The sequence below is a fragment of the Myxocyprinus asiaticus genome, chromosome 49 (genome assembly GCF_019703515.2).
Source record: "Myxocyprinus asiaticus isolate MX2 ecotype Aquarium Trade chromosome 49, UBuf_Myxa_2, whole genome shotgun sequence".
Lineage (NCBI taxonomy): Eukaryota > Metazoa > Chordata > Actinopteri > Cypriniformes > Catostomidae > Myxocyprinus > Myxocyprinus asiaticus.
The window spans coordinates 1155913-1174248 of NC_059392.1; the positions used below are offsets into that span (position 1 = coordinate 1155913).

At 42.6% G+C, this 18336-nt stretch overlaps 1 protein-coding gene and 1 pseudogene across 1 annotated transcript in view; both read left to right on the top strand.

The window, feature by feature from the left end:
* Window positions 1-3821, top strand: part of LOC127438049 (zinc finger protein 431-like) — a 102979-nt gene extending 99158 nt beyond the window's left edge. Inside the window, exon 11 of the mRNA XM_051693335.1 lies at window positions 1622-3821. The gene's annotated coding sequence lies outside the window, so the exon portion shown is untranslated. The remainder of the gene's footprint in view (window positions 1-1621) is intronic.
* LOC127438050 (zinc finger protein 234-like) overlaps window positions 1-18336 on the top strand; it is a 173643-nt pseudogene that overhangs the window by 27361 nt on the left and 127946 nt on the right.

Consider the following 18336-nt stretch of genomic DNA (forward strand, 5'->3'; position numbering starts at 1 on the left):
ATGTGATCAGTGTGGAAAGAGTTTCACACATAAAGACTCTCTTAAGAGCCACATGAGAATGCACGCTGCAGAAAAACCTTGTTATGAGTGTGGAAAGAGTTACACGCGTAAAAAAGACCTTAATCGCCACATGATAGTTCACACTGGAGAGAAGCCATACACATGTGATCAGTGTGGAAAGAGATTCACACGTAAAGAAAGCTTTAAGATGCACATAAGAATTCATACTGGAGAGAAACCCCACACATGTGATCAGTGTGGAAAGAGTTTCACACATAAAGAAAGCTTTAAGATGCACATAAGAATTCATACTGGAGAGAAGCCGCACACGTGTGATCAGTGTGGAAAGAGTTTCACATGTAAAAAAATCCTTAAGAAACACATAATAATTCACGCTGAAAAGAAGCCGTACACATGTGATCAGTGTGGAAAGAGTTTTGCACAAAAAGTATCATTCGATGGACACATGAGAATCCACACTGGAGAGAAGCCGTTCACATGTGATCAGTGTGGAAAGAGTTTCACAAAAAAAGAAACCTTGAAGAATCACATAAGAATGCACACTGGAGAGAAACCCCACAAATGTGATCAGTGTGGAAAGAGTTTCACATTTAAACAAAACTTTAAGAAACACATAATAATTCACGCTGAAAAGAAGCCGTACACATGTGATCAATGTGGAAAGAGTTTTGCACAAAAAGGAGCACTCAGTGGACACATGTCATTCCACACCGGAGAGAAACCGTACACATGCGATCAGTGTGGAAAGAGTTTCACACAAAAAGAAAACTTTAAGAATCACATAAGAATGCACACTGGAGAGAAGCCGTACACATGCGATCAGTGTGGAAAGAGTTTCACATGTAAAGCAATTCTTAAGAAACACATTATAATTCACGCTGAAAAGAAACCGTACACATGTGATCAGTGTGGAAAGAGTTTTGCACAAAAAGGAGCACTCGATGGACACATGAGAATCCACACTGGAGAGAAGCCGTACACATGTGATCTGTGTGGAAAGAGTTTTGCACAAAAAGTAGCATTCGATGGACACATGAGAATCCACTCTGGAGAGAAGCCACACACATGTAATCAGTGTGGAAAGAGTTTCACATGGTCAAAATGTCTCCGTGATCATCTGCTCTCTCACACTGGAGAAAGACCATTTAACTGCGATCAGTGTGGTAAAAATTTTATTCTGGAATCATCCCTGAAGCAACACCTGAAAGTTCATACAAAGGAAAAGCCATATGTGTGTTCTGATTGTGGAAAGAGTTTTGCACGAGTGGACGATTTGAAACAGCACCAGAAAACACACACCGGTGTGAAAGATCATATGTGCTTTCAATGTGAAAAGACTTTTAGTAGAGCTGGTAGTTTGAAAGTGCACCAGAGAATTCACACTGGAGAAAAACCTTACAAGTGTTCACACTGTGACAAGAGATTCACTCTGTCGTTTCACCTGAAAACCCATGAGAGAATCCACACTGGAGAGAAACCGTACCACTGCCCTCCATGTGGGAAGAGTTTCAACCAATCAAGTCATCTACAGAGTCATATGAAAAAGCTTCATCCACAGTTCTCAGGGTGAGCACTTGTTCATCGTGTGGATTTAAATCAGGTTTTTGTTCTTGCCAATATTTCTACTGTATGAATTGTTCACAAAAATTCGATTAAGCTGGGACGTGTAATTTAATGTGTTGTGTTGTTTCATTTATTCCTTTAATGTGTTGTATAGAGTGTGCTGCTGATTCTGCATGAAATTATGAGAAATGAAATATTCTTCAAAATCTAGTTTTAACTTCTTCAGATCTTTTTCAGTGCAGTTAATTTGTTAAAATGTTGTATAATGTTTGTATTATGTCTATAATGAGTAGACTCAAAGGTACACTAATTAAAATGATCAACATTAAAAGCAGTTTTAGTTCTTTTGGATGTTGCATTTGCATGTGTGGGGTTAAAGACAATATGTGAAGAAATAAAATTCCACATTTTTGTAAAGAAAACGCTGTCATCACAAAATAGTTCAGATGAGTACATGCTGTCACTTTATTTTAAGAGGTAAATATTCATGATTTAAATGTGTTGTAGTTTAGTTATTAACAGTATGGGGAATATCGTTTGCTATAAAGGCCTGTTAGATTTGTTTCGTGTGGGATAAATAAGTCTTGATGATGTTTCAGTTAGTGTCTGTTCATCACCAGCAGGTGTCGCTGTTTACACACGTTTTAATTTATCATTCACGACAATAAATGAATACAAGCGTCCTGCTGACTGTATACCGCCTATTTGTGTTGATATGACTCTTTGTTAGAAAATAATTTGGCCATTTTCCTTAAAATAAAAACATTGAATTTAGAAATAAAATAATATAATATTTTGTTTAAGGCCACCATCAAACTACCAATTAGCTTCTGATAGGAGGTGTACTGAATTGGAGGTGTACCTGTCGATGTATTTTAAAGCCTACCTTTAAACTCAGTGCCTCTTTGCTTGCCATCATGGGAAAATCAATAGAAATCAGCCAAGATTAAAGAAAAAAATTGTGGACCTCCACAAGTCTGTTTCATCCTTGGGAGCAATTTCCAAATGCCTGAAAGTACCACGTTCATCTGTAAAAACAATAGTACGCAAGTATAAACACCATGGGACCACACAGCCATCATACGACTCGAGAAGTAGATGCATTCAGTCTCCTAGAGATGAACGTAGTTTGGTGCAAAAAGTGCAAATCAATCCCAGAACAACAGCAAAGGTCCTTGTGAAGATGCTGGAGGAAACAGGTAGACAAGTATCTATATCCACAGTAAAACGAGTCCTGTATTGACATAACCTGAAAGGCTGCTCAGCAAGGAAGAAGCCACTGCTCCAAAACTGCCATAAAAAAGCCAGACTACAGTTTGCAAGTGCACATGGGGACAAAGATCTTACATTTTGCAGAAATGTCCTCTGGTCTGATGAAACAAAAATTGAACTGTTTGGCTATAATGACCATTGTTATGTTAGGAGGAAAAAGAGTGAGGCTTGCAAGCCAAAGAACACCATCCCAACCATGAAGCATGGGGGTGGCAGCATCATGTTGTGGGGGTGATTTGCTGCAGGAGGGACTGGTGCACTTCACAAAATAGATGGCATCATGAAGAAGGAAAATTATGTGGATATATTGAAGCAACATCTCAAGACATCAGCCATGTTAAAGCTCGGTCGCAAATGGGTCTTCCAAATGGACAATGACCCCAAGCATACCTCCAAAGTTGTGGCAAAATGGCTTAAGCACAACAAAGTCAAGGTATTGGAGTGGCCATCACAAAACTCTGACCTCAATCTGATAGAAAATTTGTGGGCAGAACTGAAAATGTGTGTGCGAGCAAGGAGGCCTACAAACCTGACTCAGTTACACCAGTTCTGTCTGGAGGAATGGGCCAACATTTCAGAAACTTTTTGTGATTTTCACAGTAAGTTTGATCCAAGTCTTTAAACAATTTAAAGGCAATGCTACCAAATACTAACAAAGTGTATGTAAACTTCTGACCCACTGGGAATGTGATGAAAGAAATAAAAGCTGAAATAAATCATTCTCTCTACTATTATTCTGACATTTCACATTCTTAAAATAAAGTAGTGATCCTAACTGACGTAAGACAGGGAATGTTTTTTATGATTAAATGTCAGGAATTGTGAAAAACTGAGTTTAATTGTATTTGGCTAAGGTGTATGTAAACTTCTGACTTCAACTTATGCCCGGACTCAAACACTGTATTTCTCACAGCAATCATTTATGTTCATATAATTTCCACAGAATAAAGTCAGTTCTCTTCTAATTATTCTGAAAGTCGTGTTTCATTAGTCTCAATAGACTAACAGAAATAAAAGGCCCATCAGGCTGAAAAGCCTCTTTATTTCATCCCAATAGTTCATTATGGTAATACATTAAGATCTCTTTTAAATTGCACATAAAGCACATTTCATAAAATACAATTTTACCCATTTTTATAGGAGATATAGGTATTTATTTGTATTTTTATTTGTCTGTTTTTATTTTCACCCAGTTAACAAACATACGTCTTCGAGATGTCTGTTGTTGATTTTACAATCTGGAAAGCATTGCTTTCTAATTAACTGCTAAACATCTTAAAAAGATGAGACTTACAAACATTCAAAATCATAAATATCTCAAAGACATCTGCCGAATGTTTTAATGACGTCTAAAAGTAAACATATTATACTTGCAGATGAGCAAACCTAAAAAATACATATTCCAGATTTCAACACACCTGAAATAGATGTCGCTATCAGGGCAGTGTACTGTCGCTTTAAGAGATGCGTTCTCTCCTCTCGAATTTGGCGGGAAGAAAATTTAAATAAAGTTTGTCTCAAAGCTCTCAGTGGATCATGTTTTTCCTTTTGTCAACAGGATTACTGGTTTATCTAGATTTCATCGCTGAAAATTTGACCTGATCCTGGACTGTGACGTTCTTCCTAAATCATCTCAGTGAATTTCATAACAGGTTCGTAAATTTGTTTATTTAACTTAATCAGGGTTAGACCCAGTGTTGCCATGTCTGCTTATTATAAGCGAATTTGGGCTTGTTTTTTTCATGAAGTCTCTCATAAATATAGGAAGTCGCGGGTTGCGTTTTTTGGGCTTGATGATGCTTGGACATCCAGAGCAAAATAAATTGCAACCTACGACTAACAGCAGCTGTCAGATAACCCCATATACTGTTAAAGCCGCACTTTACATCAGTGGTGTCAAACGTACATCCAGTGGAAGAGTCATTTGGCTTCTCCATGAATACAGATTTGATTTTACCATGCAGTTTATTTTTATTCAAGCCTTAGTTTGTGATCACATTTGATTTCAGCTGGTTTATTACAGCTAAAGTCAGGGAGGCCACTCTTTTTGAGTCATTGTTTACTAGAGAAACTTGTGCCGTTCACAAACCAAAACAGTCCAAAACTATTTCAAAACAATATGAAAAAAATAAAAAAATCATTTCCAAATAATAATAATAATAATAAAAAACGGAAAAAAAAACGATGTAAACAATGACGTGCTTCCTGACTCCTCCTCCACGTGACGCGTGACTTTACCAACGAGCTTACGTCATTCCTCTCATGAGCGCAGTCACAGAGATGTACGGAAGCGAACATTTGTAGTTAAAAAGTATATAAGTATTGTTTTGTTTCTAAAAATAATCAATCGTTTGCATTCAGAAGAACTTTATTTGTCGACTGGAGTTGTGTGGATTATTTTGATGCACACTAAAAATGCATTTTGGACCGTCAAAAAATGGAGGACATTCACTTGCATTGTTTAGAAGAGGAAGCCTGAAATTAAATCCTAAAAGTCTTGGATGGCCTGATAGTGAGTAAATTATCAGCACATTTTCATTTTTGGGTGAACTATTCCTTTAAGAAACACATAATAATTCACGCTGAAAAGAACATGTGATCAGTGTGGAAAAAGTTTTGCACAAAAAGGAGCACTCGATGGACACATGAGAATCCACACTGGAGAGAAGCCGCACACATGTGATCAGTGTGGAAAGAGATTCAAATGTCAAGTAATACTTAAGAATCATATGCGAATTCACACTGGAGAGAAACCGTACACTTGCCAGTGTGGAAAGAGTTTCACGTGGTCAAAATGTCTCCGCGATCATCTGTTCTCTCACATAGGAGAAAGACCATTTTATAGTGATCAGTGTGGTAAAATTTATATTGTGGAATCAGCCCTGAAGAAACACCTGAAAGTTCATACAAAGGAGAAGCATCACGTCTGTTCTATTTGTGGACAGAGTTTTTCTTTGCTGAACAATTTGAAGGTACACCAGAAAACACACACCAGTGTGAAGGATCATGTGTGCTTTCAATGTGGGAAGACTTTTACTACAGTCGGTTATTTAAAATATCACAGAAGAAACCACACTGGTGAAAAACCTTACAAATGTTCACACTGTGACAAGAGATTCACTCAATCAAGTCATCTACAGAGTCATATAAAAAAGCTTCATCCAGAGTTGTCAAAGTGAGCTATGTTCATCTTCAAGTCAGGTTCAAATAAACTCTAGTATGTAAGATGTTAATTTGCTTTGATTACTTGTAGTGAAGCTTGTCCTTGTTAATCAAAGCAAATTTAGAGCTCACAGTGTTATTTCAGAAAACTATTGTGCTGCTGTGAAATGGACGAAGTTTTGTAGAGATAATTGAATTTTATTTGAGACCATGAGACCATTTAAGGGACTGAACGTGTTTTATGATGTTGGAAACTTTTATGGTGTGGATGTAAATCTGGTTTTTGTTCATGCCAGTATTTGTATGATTTGTCTAACAAGTTTGGACGTGCTAGTTATTGCTTTAAAATTGAGAATTAAAGGAATGTTCTGGGTTCAGTACAAGTTAAGCTGATCGGCAGCATTTGTGTCATAATGTTGATAACCACAAAAATTAATTTTCGACTCATTCCTCCTTTTCTTTAAAAAAAAAAAAGCAAAAATCTTGGGACCTGGGTAGCTAAGCGAGTATTGACGCTGACTACTACCCCTGGAGTCACGAGTTCCGATCCAGGGTGTGCTGAGTGACTCCAGCCAGGTCTCCTAAGCAACCAAATTTGCCCAGTTACCTGGGAAGGTAGAGTCACATGGGGTAACCTCCCCGTGGTCGCTATAATGTGGTTCTCGCTCTAGGTGGGGCATGTGGTGAGCTGTGCATGGATGCCACAGAGAATAGTGTGAAACCTCCACTTGAGCTAAGTCTCCATGGTAACGCACTCAAAAAGCCACGTGATAAGATGTGTGGATTGACGGTCTCAGACACGGAGGCAACTGAGATTCGTCTTCCATCACCCGGATTGAGACTTCGAGCGCATTGGGAATTGGGCATTCCAAATTGGGGAGTGTAAAAGAGGAGGCGAGAAGCAGCTTTCCTCGTTAAGGTGAGGATTTATTTTTCCCTCTTCACAACACAACTTTACAGTTTTCCTTTAAGCACTAAGTTAAACAACTATCACACACTGCTTCACAAATAAACTTTCATTACTAAAAATCTTTGCTCTGGCTCGGCTTTGTCGTGTCCAGTCTCTCTCTCGACTAAGTGCTGTGTGGCTCTATTTATGCCGCTCTCCCCGTGCTCACTGAAATTAGAGACAGGTGTTAGACATAATTTAACTCAGGTGTAAGCGCCCTTAACGCTTTCTCTCTCTCCAGAGAGATGCTTGACCACACCCCGCTGCCACAGGGAGAAAAGGGGAGAAATCAAAGAAAAAAAAAAAGAAAAAATCAAGGTTACAATGAGACACTAACTGTAAGGGTTCAGCCACTTCTGTGGGTTGTGTTTATAGCCTTTGTGGCTGAACTCTGACACTCATGTTTCATGTCTTGTTATTTGTGGTGTGGGTTGTGCATTGCTTTGTTTTTACTTTGCAGTGTACACTCATGTCTTGTCTAGTCTGAGTCTTGTGTGAGAATACATGACTTGCCTTATTGACATTTCGAACTGGCCTTCAAGTACTCAGCAGAAATGGGTAGCCTACTTTTCCCATAGTAGCCATACCACCCTGAGCATGCATAGTGGTACAGTCCAGTGATTTAGCAAGCTACAGGAGAGTGTTTGTTTGGAGATTTTCTTTATATCATAGTGCTTTTGTTCTTATTTTTTTCATGTGCTTCTTTTTTTGAAAAGTTAGGGTTAATTCCAGTTTTATTGCCCCCAACAGCTTTGCTGTTTTGGGGACCTTTCTGAGATTAATATTATGGCTGGATAGCATGGCTATGAACAAGATGATAGAACAAACGATGACGAGAAAGGAAATGGACACAAAGAATGAAGGTGAGGAGAGAAGTAAAGACAAAATTCAGCAAACTGAAAATGACAAAAGAAAGAGAAATGATAATGAGAAAGGACATGGAACAAGCAAAGGTATAGGAAGTGAACGACAAGAGAGTGTGAAGAACTGTGGAGAAGTGAGTGGAGAACAGCGAGTGAAATACTGCAAGGAGCTAACTGTGGAGGTAGAGGTGGAAGGAACTGAGAATGTTTCCATGATGGAATTATTGAAGGGGGTGAAGGAGCAATGTGGAGAAGTGATGGGCTGCAGAGTGAGAAGCAAAAGGATTTATGAACTAACAAAGAAAGACAATGAGGCAAAGAGCAAACTAATGGATGGGGTGAGAATAAAAGGAGCGATGGTGCATGCCAGAGACATTATTAACAACGAGATGGTGGTGTCTTTTATAAATCTACCGGTGTATCTAGAAGACGAAATGATATTCACTAAACTGGAGGAGTGGGGAGTAAAACCGCTTTCAGCAATCAAATGGCGGGTATGGCCTGGAACAGAGACAGCTGATGGAACAAGATTTCTAAAGGTTCTCTTCACTGAGCAAGTGCGGTCACTTCCATATTCTACAAAGTTTGAGACTTTGAGGGGCACGGAATATTTTCATGTTATTCACGATAGACAAGTGCGTGTCTGTAGACTATGTATTAAACCGGGGCACATATTCAAGAGAGTGCCCTGAGTTTAAATGCTTCAAATGTGGCAAGGAGGGACACTACGCGAGAGAGTGTGATGATCGAAGGGGAGAAGAAAGAGTGGAGGAAAGTGGACAAGAAGATGATGGTGAGAGGACAGAAAACAAGCGGACAGAGGAGCAGGACGAGGAGGTTGGCGATGATGTGGAGAGAGAGATGAAGGGCGAAGGCGAGGCTGGCGAAGGTGGAGATGAAATGGAATGGAGATATAGGGCTGAAAGTACGAGCGAGGATGGCGATGATGAGGAGGAGATGGAGCAGAAGGGAGAAAGTGAGGAGGGAGAAGAAGGTTGCGAGTTGGAGAGAGATGGAGTAGTGGAAAAAAAGAGATGGTACAAGAGCCAAGATCAAGGAGTGGAGGAGTAAGGAGGGAGGAGGAGAGAGGAGTGGGCTTGAGAAGCATGAAGATGACAACTAAGAGACTGAGTGCTAAGAGAAAGGCGGAGAAGGACAGAGAACGAGCTGAACAGATTAAAGAACAACGATCGGGTATGTGATGTTTGTTTTAAATGAATTATTGACAACTCTTGTTTGATCTCATGGCCACTGTAACTTCAATTATTATAAATGGTTTAAGGGATAGGAAGAAGATGGAGTGTTTGTTTATTTTTCAAAGTAATATTATTTGTTTACAAGAAACTAATTGGGATGAGGATAAGGTGAGAGAGGTGGGAGAGGAGTGGAAGGGAGACATATAATAATGGGGCTAGGAATGCAAGAGGGGTAGCAATAATGATTAAAAAAGACAGTGTAGAAGATATAAAGGAGGTGTACAAGGATCAGATAGGGAGGATTTTAGTAATTGAGTTTAAATATAAGAAGATAGAATTTAGATTAATTAATATATATGTCCCAAACATAGAAATAGATAGGAGAGAAATTATAGAGGTGTTAAAAGTGTTAATTGTGGGGAGGTGTATTGTAGTAGGGGTCTTCAATATTAAATGTAGTAGGCTTGATGTGGGGAAGGGGGTAAAATTTAGATGGGAGAAATCAAGGGTGATGTTGATGGAGGTGATGAGAGATAAAGGACTGATAGATGTGTGGAGGTATGAGAACCCAGAGAAGAGAGAATTCACTAGGAGACAGATGAGGAATGGGATTTTAAAACAGAGTAGAATAGATTTAGTGTTAGTACAGGGGGAAATTATTAGGTATATAGATGGAATAAGGCACCAGGAAAATAGTTTAAGTGATCATGATGGGGTTAGGTTTAAAATTAAAGTAGGGAGTGAGGAGGTAGGGGGAGGGATGTGGATTTTGAATGCAGGGTATATTGAGGAGGAAGAATATGAGCAACAGATTAGGGATATTTTAGATAAGGAAAATGAGAGAATAGAGGAATATAAGGAAAGTAATAGGATAGATGATAGTATGGGGGAAGATGGGAGAAGATAAAGAATAAAGTAAAACTAATTAGTATTAGGCATAGCAAGAAAAGGAGGGAAAAGAGGAAGAAGGAAGAGAGGGTATTGAATGAAAGACTGAGGGTGGAGTTGAGCAGAGCTCAGAAGATGAGGAGGGATATAGCATGGAAAAATATGTTAAGGTGAAGATGGAATTAGAGAAGCATGAGAGAGAGAAATGTAAAGGAGCAATCCTGAGAAGTAAGGCGAAGTATGCGCTGGAGGGTGAAAAGTGCACAGGGTACTTCCTAGGATTGGAGAAAAGGAGGCAGAGTAGGGCGTATATAAATGAAATGCACACAAAGGAGGGAGTGGCAATAAAAGATTATGTGGATATATTGGAGAGGGTCCAGGATTTTTACGGGGAGTTATACAAGAGGGGAGGAGTGGAGGAGAAAAGTATAGATGAATGTAAAGAGGAGGCGAGAAGCAGCTTTCCTGGTTCAGGTAAGGATTTATTTTTTCTCTTTGCAATATTGAACTTAAATCACACACCGCTTCATTAAAATAAAACTCTCATCATCACAAAACTCTTGCTTCCTGTTTGGCTCTGTGGTGCCCAGACTCTCTCTCCTTTCTACTTGCGGTGTGGCTCTATTTATCCGCTCTCCCCGTGCTTACTGAAATTAGAGAGAGGTGTTAGACATAATTTAGCTCGGGTGTAAGCGCCCTTACCGCTTTCTTTCTCTCCGGAGAGATGCTTGACCATGCCCCCGCTGCCACATATCCCCACCGCCCGACTCAGGCCGGGGCGGCATCCGGCCTGCCTACCACTCCCCCCCATTCCTGGAAAGGAAGTCGACGACAGCCATCTGCGCCCCCGGTCTGTGGACCACCTTCAACTTAAACGAACTTGAAGAGCCAGATACCAACGGGTGATCCGGGCATTAGTATCTTTCATGCGGTGGAGCCAATGGAGTGGGGCGTGATCTGAGCAGAGGGTGAAGGCCCACCCCAGCAGGTAGTATCGGAGAGTGAGGACCACCCACTTGATGGCGAGACACTCCTTTTCCATGGTGCTGTACTTAGTTTCCCTTAACGAGAACTTACGGCTAATGTACAGCACCGGGCGCTCCTCCCCCTCCATCACCTGCGAGAGTACGGCCCCCAGCCCCCTGTCTGAAGCATCTGTCTGTAAAACAAAAGGGAGAGAGAAGTCAGGTGAATGTAAAAGCGGCCCCCCGCAAAGTGCAGCTTTAACTTGCGTGAACGCCCGCTGACACTGCTCCGTCCACTGGACCGGATCTGGAGCTCCCTTTTTAGTGAGATCAGTCAGCGGGCTGGTGACGTCCGAATAATTAGGTACGAACCTTCTATAATAGCCAGCCAGCCCCAGGAACTGTGTCACCCCCTTTTTGGTCTTGGGTCTCGGGCAGGTCGCAATCGCCGCTGTCTTGTCAATTTGGGGACGCACCTGCCCGTGGCCCAAGTGGAACCCCAGATACCGTACCTCCACCCATCCAATCGCGCACTTCTTCGGGTTCGCTGTGAGTCCCGCTCGGCGCAGCGATCTCAGAACCGCCCTCAGATGTTGCATATGCCGCTGCCAGTCATTGCTATAAATGATGATGTCATCTAAATAGGCAGCGGCGTAAGCTGAATGCGGTCTGAGGATTCGGTCCATGAGACGCTGAAATGTAGCCAGGGCTCCAAACAAACCGAACGGAAGTGTCACAAATTGGTGTAATCCAAAAGGTGTGGAGAAGGCGGTTTTCTCACGGGAAATTGGTGTCAAGGGGATCTGCCAATAACCCTTCGTCAAATCCAGTGTCGAATAAAATGAGCAGTGCCCAACCGATCGAGCAACTCATCAATGCGAGGCATTGGATATGCATCAAATTTAGACACCGCGTTGACTTTTCTATAATCCACACAGAATCGTACAGACCCGTCGCTCTTAGGCACTAGAACAACTGGGCTGGACCAATCACTGTGGGATTCTTCTGTTACCCCCATATCAAGCATTGCATCTAATTCTTCCCGAACTATTTTTTTCTTGTGTTCGGGTAATCAATAGGGGCGGCTACGTACCACGACCCCCGGCTCGGTCTCGATGTGGTGATGGATGAGGTTTGTACGTCCCGGTAGAGGGGAGAACACATCTGCAAACTCCTGTTGCAACCTAGCAACCTCCGCGAGTTGGCTCGGTGAGAGGTGGTCTCCGCAAATGACTGGGGTGAACTGTTTATGTTTTGAACTCACCTCCGGTCTGAGCTCCGCCTTCTTGGGAACTACCATAGCCAACGTCACGGGAACCGGTTAAATCGTTCCACCAGGCCATCCGTTTGAGGATGGTGTACACTGGTGCGAATCGATTTAATATTTAACAACTCGTACAGTTCGCGTAGTGTCCGTGACATAAATGTTGTGCCCTGATCGGTGAGGATTTCTTTCGGAATCCCCACCCGGGAGATTATTTTGAAGAGTGCCTCCACAACACTGCGTGCTGAGATGTTGCGAAGAGGCACGGCTTCCGGATGTCGCGTTGCATAGACCACTAGGACCAATACAAAGCGATGTCCGCGTGTTGACCGTTCTAATGGCCCGACGAGGTCCATTCCAATTCTCTCAAAGGGGACCTCGATCAAAGGGAGAGGGCGCAATGGCGCTTTTGGGGTGGCCGGTGGGTTAACCAGTTGGCATTCGCGGCATGCCGCACACCACCTGCGGACATCGCCGCCAATGCCCGGCCAATAGAAATGGGCTATTAGATGGTTCAGTGTTTTCCTTTCTCCTAGGTGACCCGCCATGGGATTATAATGAGCCGCCTGGAATACCATTTCCAGATGGTTCCTTGGAATCAAGAGTTGGGTTGTATCCTCTTTGGTCTGAGTGTCCTGTGTCACTCTATACAACCGCTCATTTATAATTGCAAAATAAGGGTATGAGAGGGCGATGTCCGGCTGGAGTCGTTGACCATCGATGACTCTCACTTGGTCAAAGGCGTGTTTGAGGGTTTCGTCTCGCGACTGCTCCAAAGGGAAATCCCCGTCAGGGAATTCCCTGAGAAGGGGAGGGGCTGCAGCCTCTCCCCCTCTCTCGTCATTATGACGTGGAGCTGTCGAGGACGGCCCCGGCTCCGGCTCCGCCTCCCCTGCCAGAGCATCGCACATCACACATCTCTCTATTTTCGTGCAGGACCCATCCGTGCAAATTCCCTTTAATAAAACTCTAAAATCAGGCCAATCAGTCCCCAAAATCAGCGGATGGGTGAGGCAGGAACTAACCGCGTCCTCCACTCTATGCTTTTTCCCCCGAAATTTAATCGTAAGGGTCACCACCGGATACTTGTGAATATCCTCGTGTACACATTTCACCTTCACCGTTTTAGTTGTGACCAATGCCTCGGGTTGAACCAGGCGTTGGTGGATAGTGGTTTGATTACACCCTGTGTCCACCAACGCCTGGTGAGTACCCCCCTTGACACTTATCAGTATCCGGTATGCTCCGGCCCGGTCGGGGGCAGCCTGTGGGAGGTCAGAGACCCGCACCACTGTCCCCAGCTCCATCAGAGGGCACTGATCTCGGAAGTGGCTCGGGTCTCCGCACCTCCAACAGGCTGGCCCAGGCACTACGCCCGCACTTGCATCGGCGGGCGCCCCCCCCCGAGGGGGAGAGCGGCGGGGCATTAGGATAGGGGTAGGTGTTGCCTCCCACACCCAGGGAACTGATCTCAGGGGCTGAAGTCCTCCCCGTCTGCGTGGGGCAGGAACGGGACCTGGAGAGAGAGCAGAACGAGAGGAGAGAGGGGAGGGGGAAGAAACAGAGGGAGGAGAAAAAATGTAGGAGGGCTCTTCCGCCCTGGGGATCGTCGCCATGCGGTCCTCCGCAAGCCGGACAGCTTCCTCCAACGATGCCGGGCGGTGGCACTGGACCCACTCCGCCGTCCCTTTTGGCAGTCGATGTGTGAATTGCTCCAGTACCACCTGGTCGATAACTCCATCGACGTCGCGGTCCCCCGCTAGCAGCCATCTTTGGCAGGCGTCACGGAGCCGCTGGGTGAAGGCAAACGGGTGGTCGGAGCTCTCCAACTTCAAGCTCCGGAAGAGTTGACGACTTTCCTCCGGAGTGCGACCAACCCGTTGCAAGATGGCTCTCTTTAAATCTCTGTAGGCCAGGAGGCTCATCGCTGGTAGTTGTTGAGCCGCGAGCTGGGCTTTCCCGGACAATAGTGGGATCAGTCGGGCCGCCCATTGGCCGAGCGGACAACCCCAGATCTCGGCGGTCCGCTCAAACAAATCCAGGAAGGCCTCGGGGTCGTCCGCCGCCCCCATTTTCTGTAAAGCTGATGGGGGTAACGGCATGGGAGCATCCGGGGTCGCGGCTGAGGATGCCTCCTGGCTGAGGAGGCTCCGGATCGCCTGCCGGTCCTCGGCTTGAGCGTGCAGGAGCTCGACAAACCAGCGATCTTGGTCTTGTCGGAGCTCAAGCAGTTTCCGTTGGTGGCTCTGATGTAGGCTGGCGAGGGCTTGGAGGATCTCCGCCAACTGGGAGGACTCTACGGGACGACTTCCATCCATTTTCAACCCAAACTTCAATCCCGTGTTTTGGCACCAGTGTAAAGAGGAGGCGAGAAGCAGCTTTCCTGGTTCAGGTAAGGATTTATTTTTTTCTCTTTGCAATATTGAACTTAAATCACACACCGCTTCATTAAAATAAAACTCTCATCATCACAAAACTCTTGCTTCCTGTTCGGCTCTGTGGTGCCCAGACTCTCTCTCCTTTCTACTTGCGGTGTGGCCCTATTTATCCGCTCTCCCCATGCTTACTGAAATTAGAGACAGGTGTTAGACATAATTTAGCTCAGGTGTAAGCGCCCTTACCACTTTCTCTCCGGAGAGATGCTTGACCATGCCCCCGCTGCCACAATGAAGTCCTAGAGAGTGTGGAAAGTGAGTTGAGTGAAGAAGATAGGAGGTGGTGTGATAGGAAAATAGATGAGGAAGAAGTGATAGAAGCGATAGACGGATTAAGAAGTGGGAAGAGCCCGGGAAGTGATGGGATAGGAATAGAGTGGTATAAAGTATATTAAAAAAGAGATAGCACCAATACTAGTGGAGGTATTTAGGGGGATGGAAAGAACAGGGATAGTGAAGGATAGGATGGTAGAGGGGGTGATAACGTTAGTGTATAAGAAGGGGAACAAATTAGATTTAGAAAATTATAGGCCAATCAGTTTATTAAACGTGGATTATAAAATACTTACAAAATTATTAGCAAACAGGATAAAAAGAGTGATAGGGGACATAGTTCAACCAACACAGAGTTACAGCATACCAGGTAGGGATATAGCAGATACAATAGGGACAGTTATGGATGTTATTGAGTATATGAAGCAAGACAAAATAGGGGGAATAGTGTTAGGGATAGATTGGAACAAGGCCTTCGATAGAGTAGAGCACAAATTTTTGTATAAGACATTAGAGAAGTTTGGATTTGGGGGGAGAATGGTGGGATGGGTGAAGAGACTGTATGGAAGTGCACGGAGTTGTGTTAAAGTAAACAGAGTATTAACAGACACTTTTGAGGTGGGGAGGTCGGTGAGGCAAGGGTGTCCACTATCTGCATTATTATATGCTATTGTAGTGGAACCCCTGGCCACACTAATCAAAAGAGACAAAAGGGTAGAAGGGATTGAATTGCCATATGGAGGGAGATGCATAATAATCCAATATGCGGATGACACAACAATCACAGTGAGGGAGGGTGGAAGTGTGGTAAGGGTTTTAGAGTTAGTAAGGAAGTATGGGAGGGCATCTGGAGCTAAAATAAATAAAGACAAATCAGAAATAATGTATGAAGGAGAGGTAGAGAAAATAGACGTGGGATTTAGAGTGGAGGAAAAGTAAATGAAGGTGTTGGGAGTGCATTTAGGGGTGGAAAGTAAGGAGGCGAGGGATATGATGTGGGCAGGGGTGATAAACAAGATAAGAATGGTATGTACAGCTTGGAGAGGGAGAAAGTTAAGATTAAAAGGGAAAATAATTGTTGTTAACAGTCTTCTGTTATCAGTATGTGTGTATGTGATGAGTGTTATTGAAATGCCAGAGTGGGTAATGAATGAGTTAAACAAAATTGTGTGTGACTTTATATGGGAAGGGAAGGGGGTGAAAATTGCACAGAAAACACTGGTGGAGAAGAGGTGGGAAGGAGGTTTAAACCTGATGGAAATAAAAAAAGACCGCAATGAGAATAAAAACTGTACAAAAATATATGGTAGGGAAGTGGAATTATGGGTGGAAGGAATTTTTAAGGAAATACATTGTTGTAGGATGAATAGGTGATAATGGCTGGTACATGGGTTTTAAACAGTCAATGACTATAGGGATACCAGAAATTTACAGGGAGGTACTTGAGGCATGGAGGCGTTTTCTACCTAAGGTAGATTATTAGTGTGATGGAATACAAATGTTTGTAAACCTACCCCTGTTTTTAAATGAAAAGTTCAAATATAACAACAAAACGTTATATGAACTCAAATTCATGAAAGTGGTATAAAGCAAGTAAAAGACATTATTTATGAGGTTATTCCAGGATTTCTCAGAGAGAATTGCATATATGACTCCTTAAGTGAATTTGAGGGGATGGAAAATAAAGAGAACGGAAATAAAATATATGAAAGAATAAAATCATGTATACCTGTGAAATGGGCTACTATCATTAAAAGACAATGTGTAAATAAAAAAGAACAATGTATGCCTGAGATGTATGTGATGCAAGATGAAGAGAAATATAAAATAAAGGATATGAGCATGAAAAAAGTGTATAGATAGTTAATAGTTGACGTACTAAAAAGCCAGCAGAAGAAAAAGTGTGGTGCAGAGTGTTTGAAGACTTAGAGATAAAGAAAATATGGTCCAATTTAAATATAAAATATAACAGCATAGAATGTGAGAACAACAATTTCTTAATAAGGCACAACAGAATTTATACAAATGTGGTGCTAAATAAAATAAACAATGATGTAAATGTGATGTGTGATGTCTGTAGCAGTGGTCATGAGAGTTTTTTACATTATTTTTTGGAATGTGACGCTTTAGTTGATTTTTCATTTTTTATTTTTTTTGAAAGCGCTATTAAAAGAAAATTGGGATGTAGAGTCTGATTCAGAGGAAGGGTGGAAGAAATTGTTTTTGTTTGGTTTGTTTGAAAAAAAGGAAAAAGTGAAAGTTTGTTTAATTAATTTAGTTTTAAGCCATGCCAGACTTGCGGTTGTTCTCAGAAGGAACTTTGCACACTTTGAGGGGAGGGCGGTAAAAATAAAAGACTTATTTAAAGCAATATTAAAGTGAGACATTGAATTGATCTGTGAATATGGAGGGAAGGAGGTAAAATAATTTTTTGTAAGTACGAATAAGTTTATTCATGAAGGCGAGGCGGGAGGAATCCGCATTAATTGGTAAAAATCAGAAGGTTTTATTTCTTGTGCTATAATGATTTTGGAGTACTAAATGAGATTTTATGAAAAAGAGCTATCTTTGGGTTGGGGAAATGTCAAAGGTATATATATATATAATCATGTGAAAAGTGTTTTTTTTTTCTAGAATAATGATTTGGATGTAAAAGTACTGGTTCTCTTTGTAAATATTATATTTAATTATGAAAATGTAATTTTGTGAATTGAAAGAAAAAAAAAAGATTAAAAAAAAAGTAGCTCAAGACTGGTTGCCCACTGAAGCTAAGCAGGGTTGAGCCTGGCCAGTACCTGGATGGGAGACCTCCTGGGGAAAAACTAAGGTTGCTGCTGGAAGAGGTATTAGGGAGGCCAGCAGGGGGTGCTCACCCTGCAGTCTGTGTGGGTCCTAATGCCCTAGTATATTGTTGGGCACAATACTGTAAAAAGGCACTGTCCTTTTGGATGAGATGTAAACTCTCTGTGGTCATTAAAATTCCCAGGGCACTTCTTGTAAAAGAGTAGGGGTGTAACCCTGGTGTCCTGGCCAAATTCCCCCGATTGGCCCTTCTCAATCATGGCCTCCTAATAATCCCCATCCATAAATTGGCTCTATAACTCTACTCTCTCCTCTCCACTAGTAGCTGGTGTGTGGTGAGCGTACTGGCACACTATGGCTGCTGTTGCATCATCCAGGTGGAGAGACTCTGTTCGCTGTGTAAAGCGCTTTGAGTGTAGTGTCCCGAAAAAGCACTATATAAATGTAATGTTCATTCATTCATCTCCTAAACGCCGGTGGTCGATTGGGGACCATCTGGCCAGTCACAAATGGCTCTGTACTCTCCATCAAGTGGAGAGGGATGTGAAAGTATTTGCCAGCGAATTCCTCCTTGTTGCAGACAGGCTAGATTACAACAATGTTGCTCTCAAGGACCCTTTTAACACCTGCCTTGAGAGTATCCTGGGGTGCTTGGGAGATGAGAAATCTGGCGACCTTGTCTT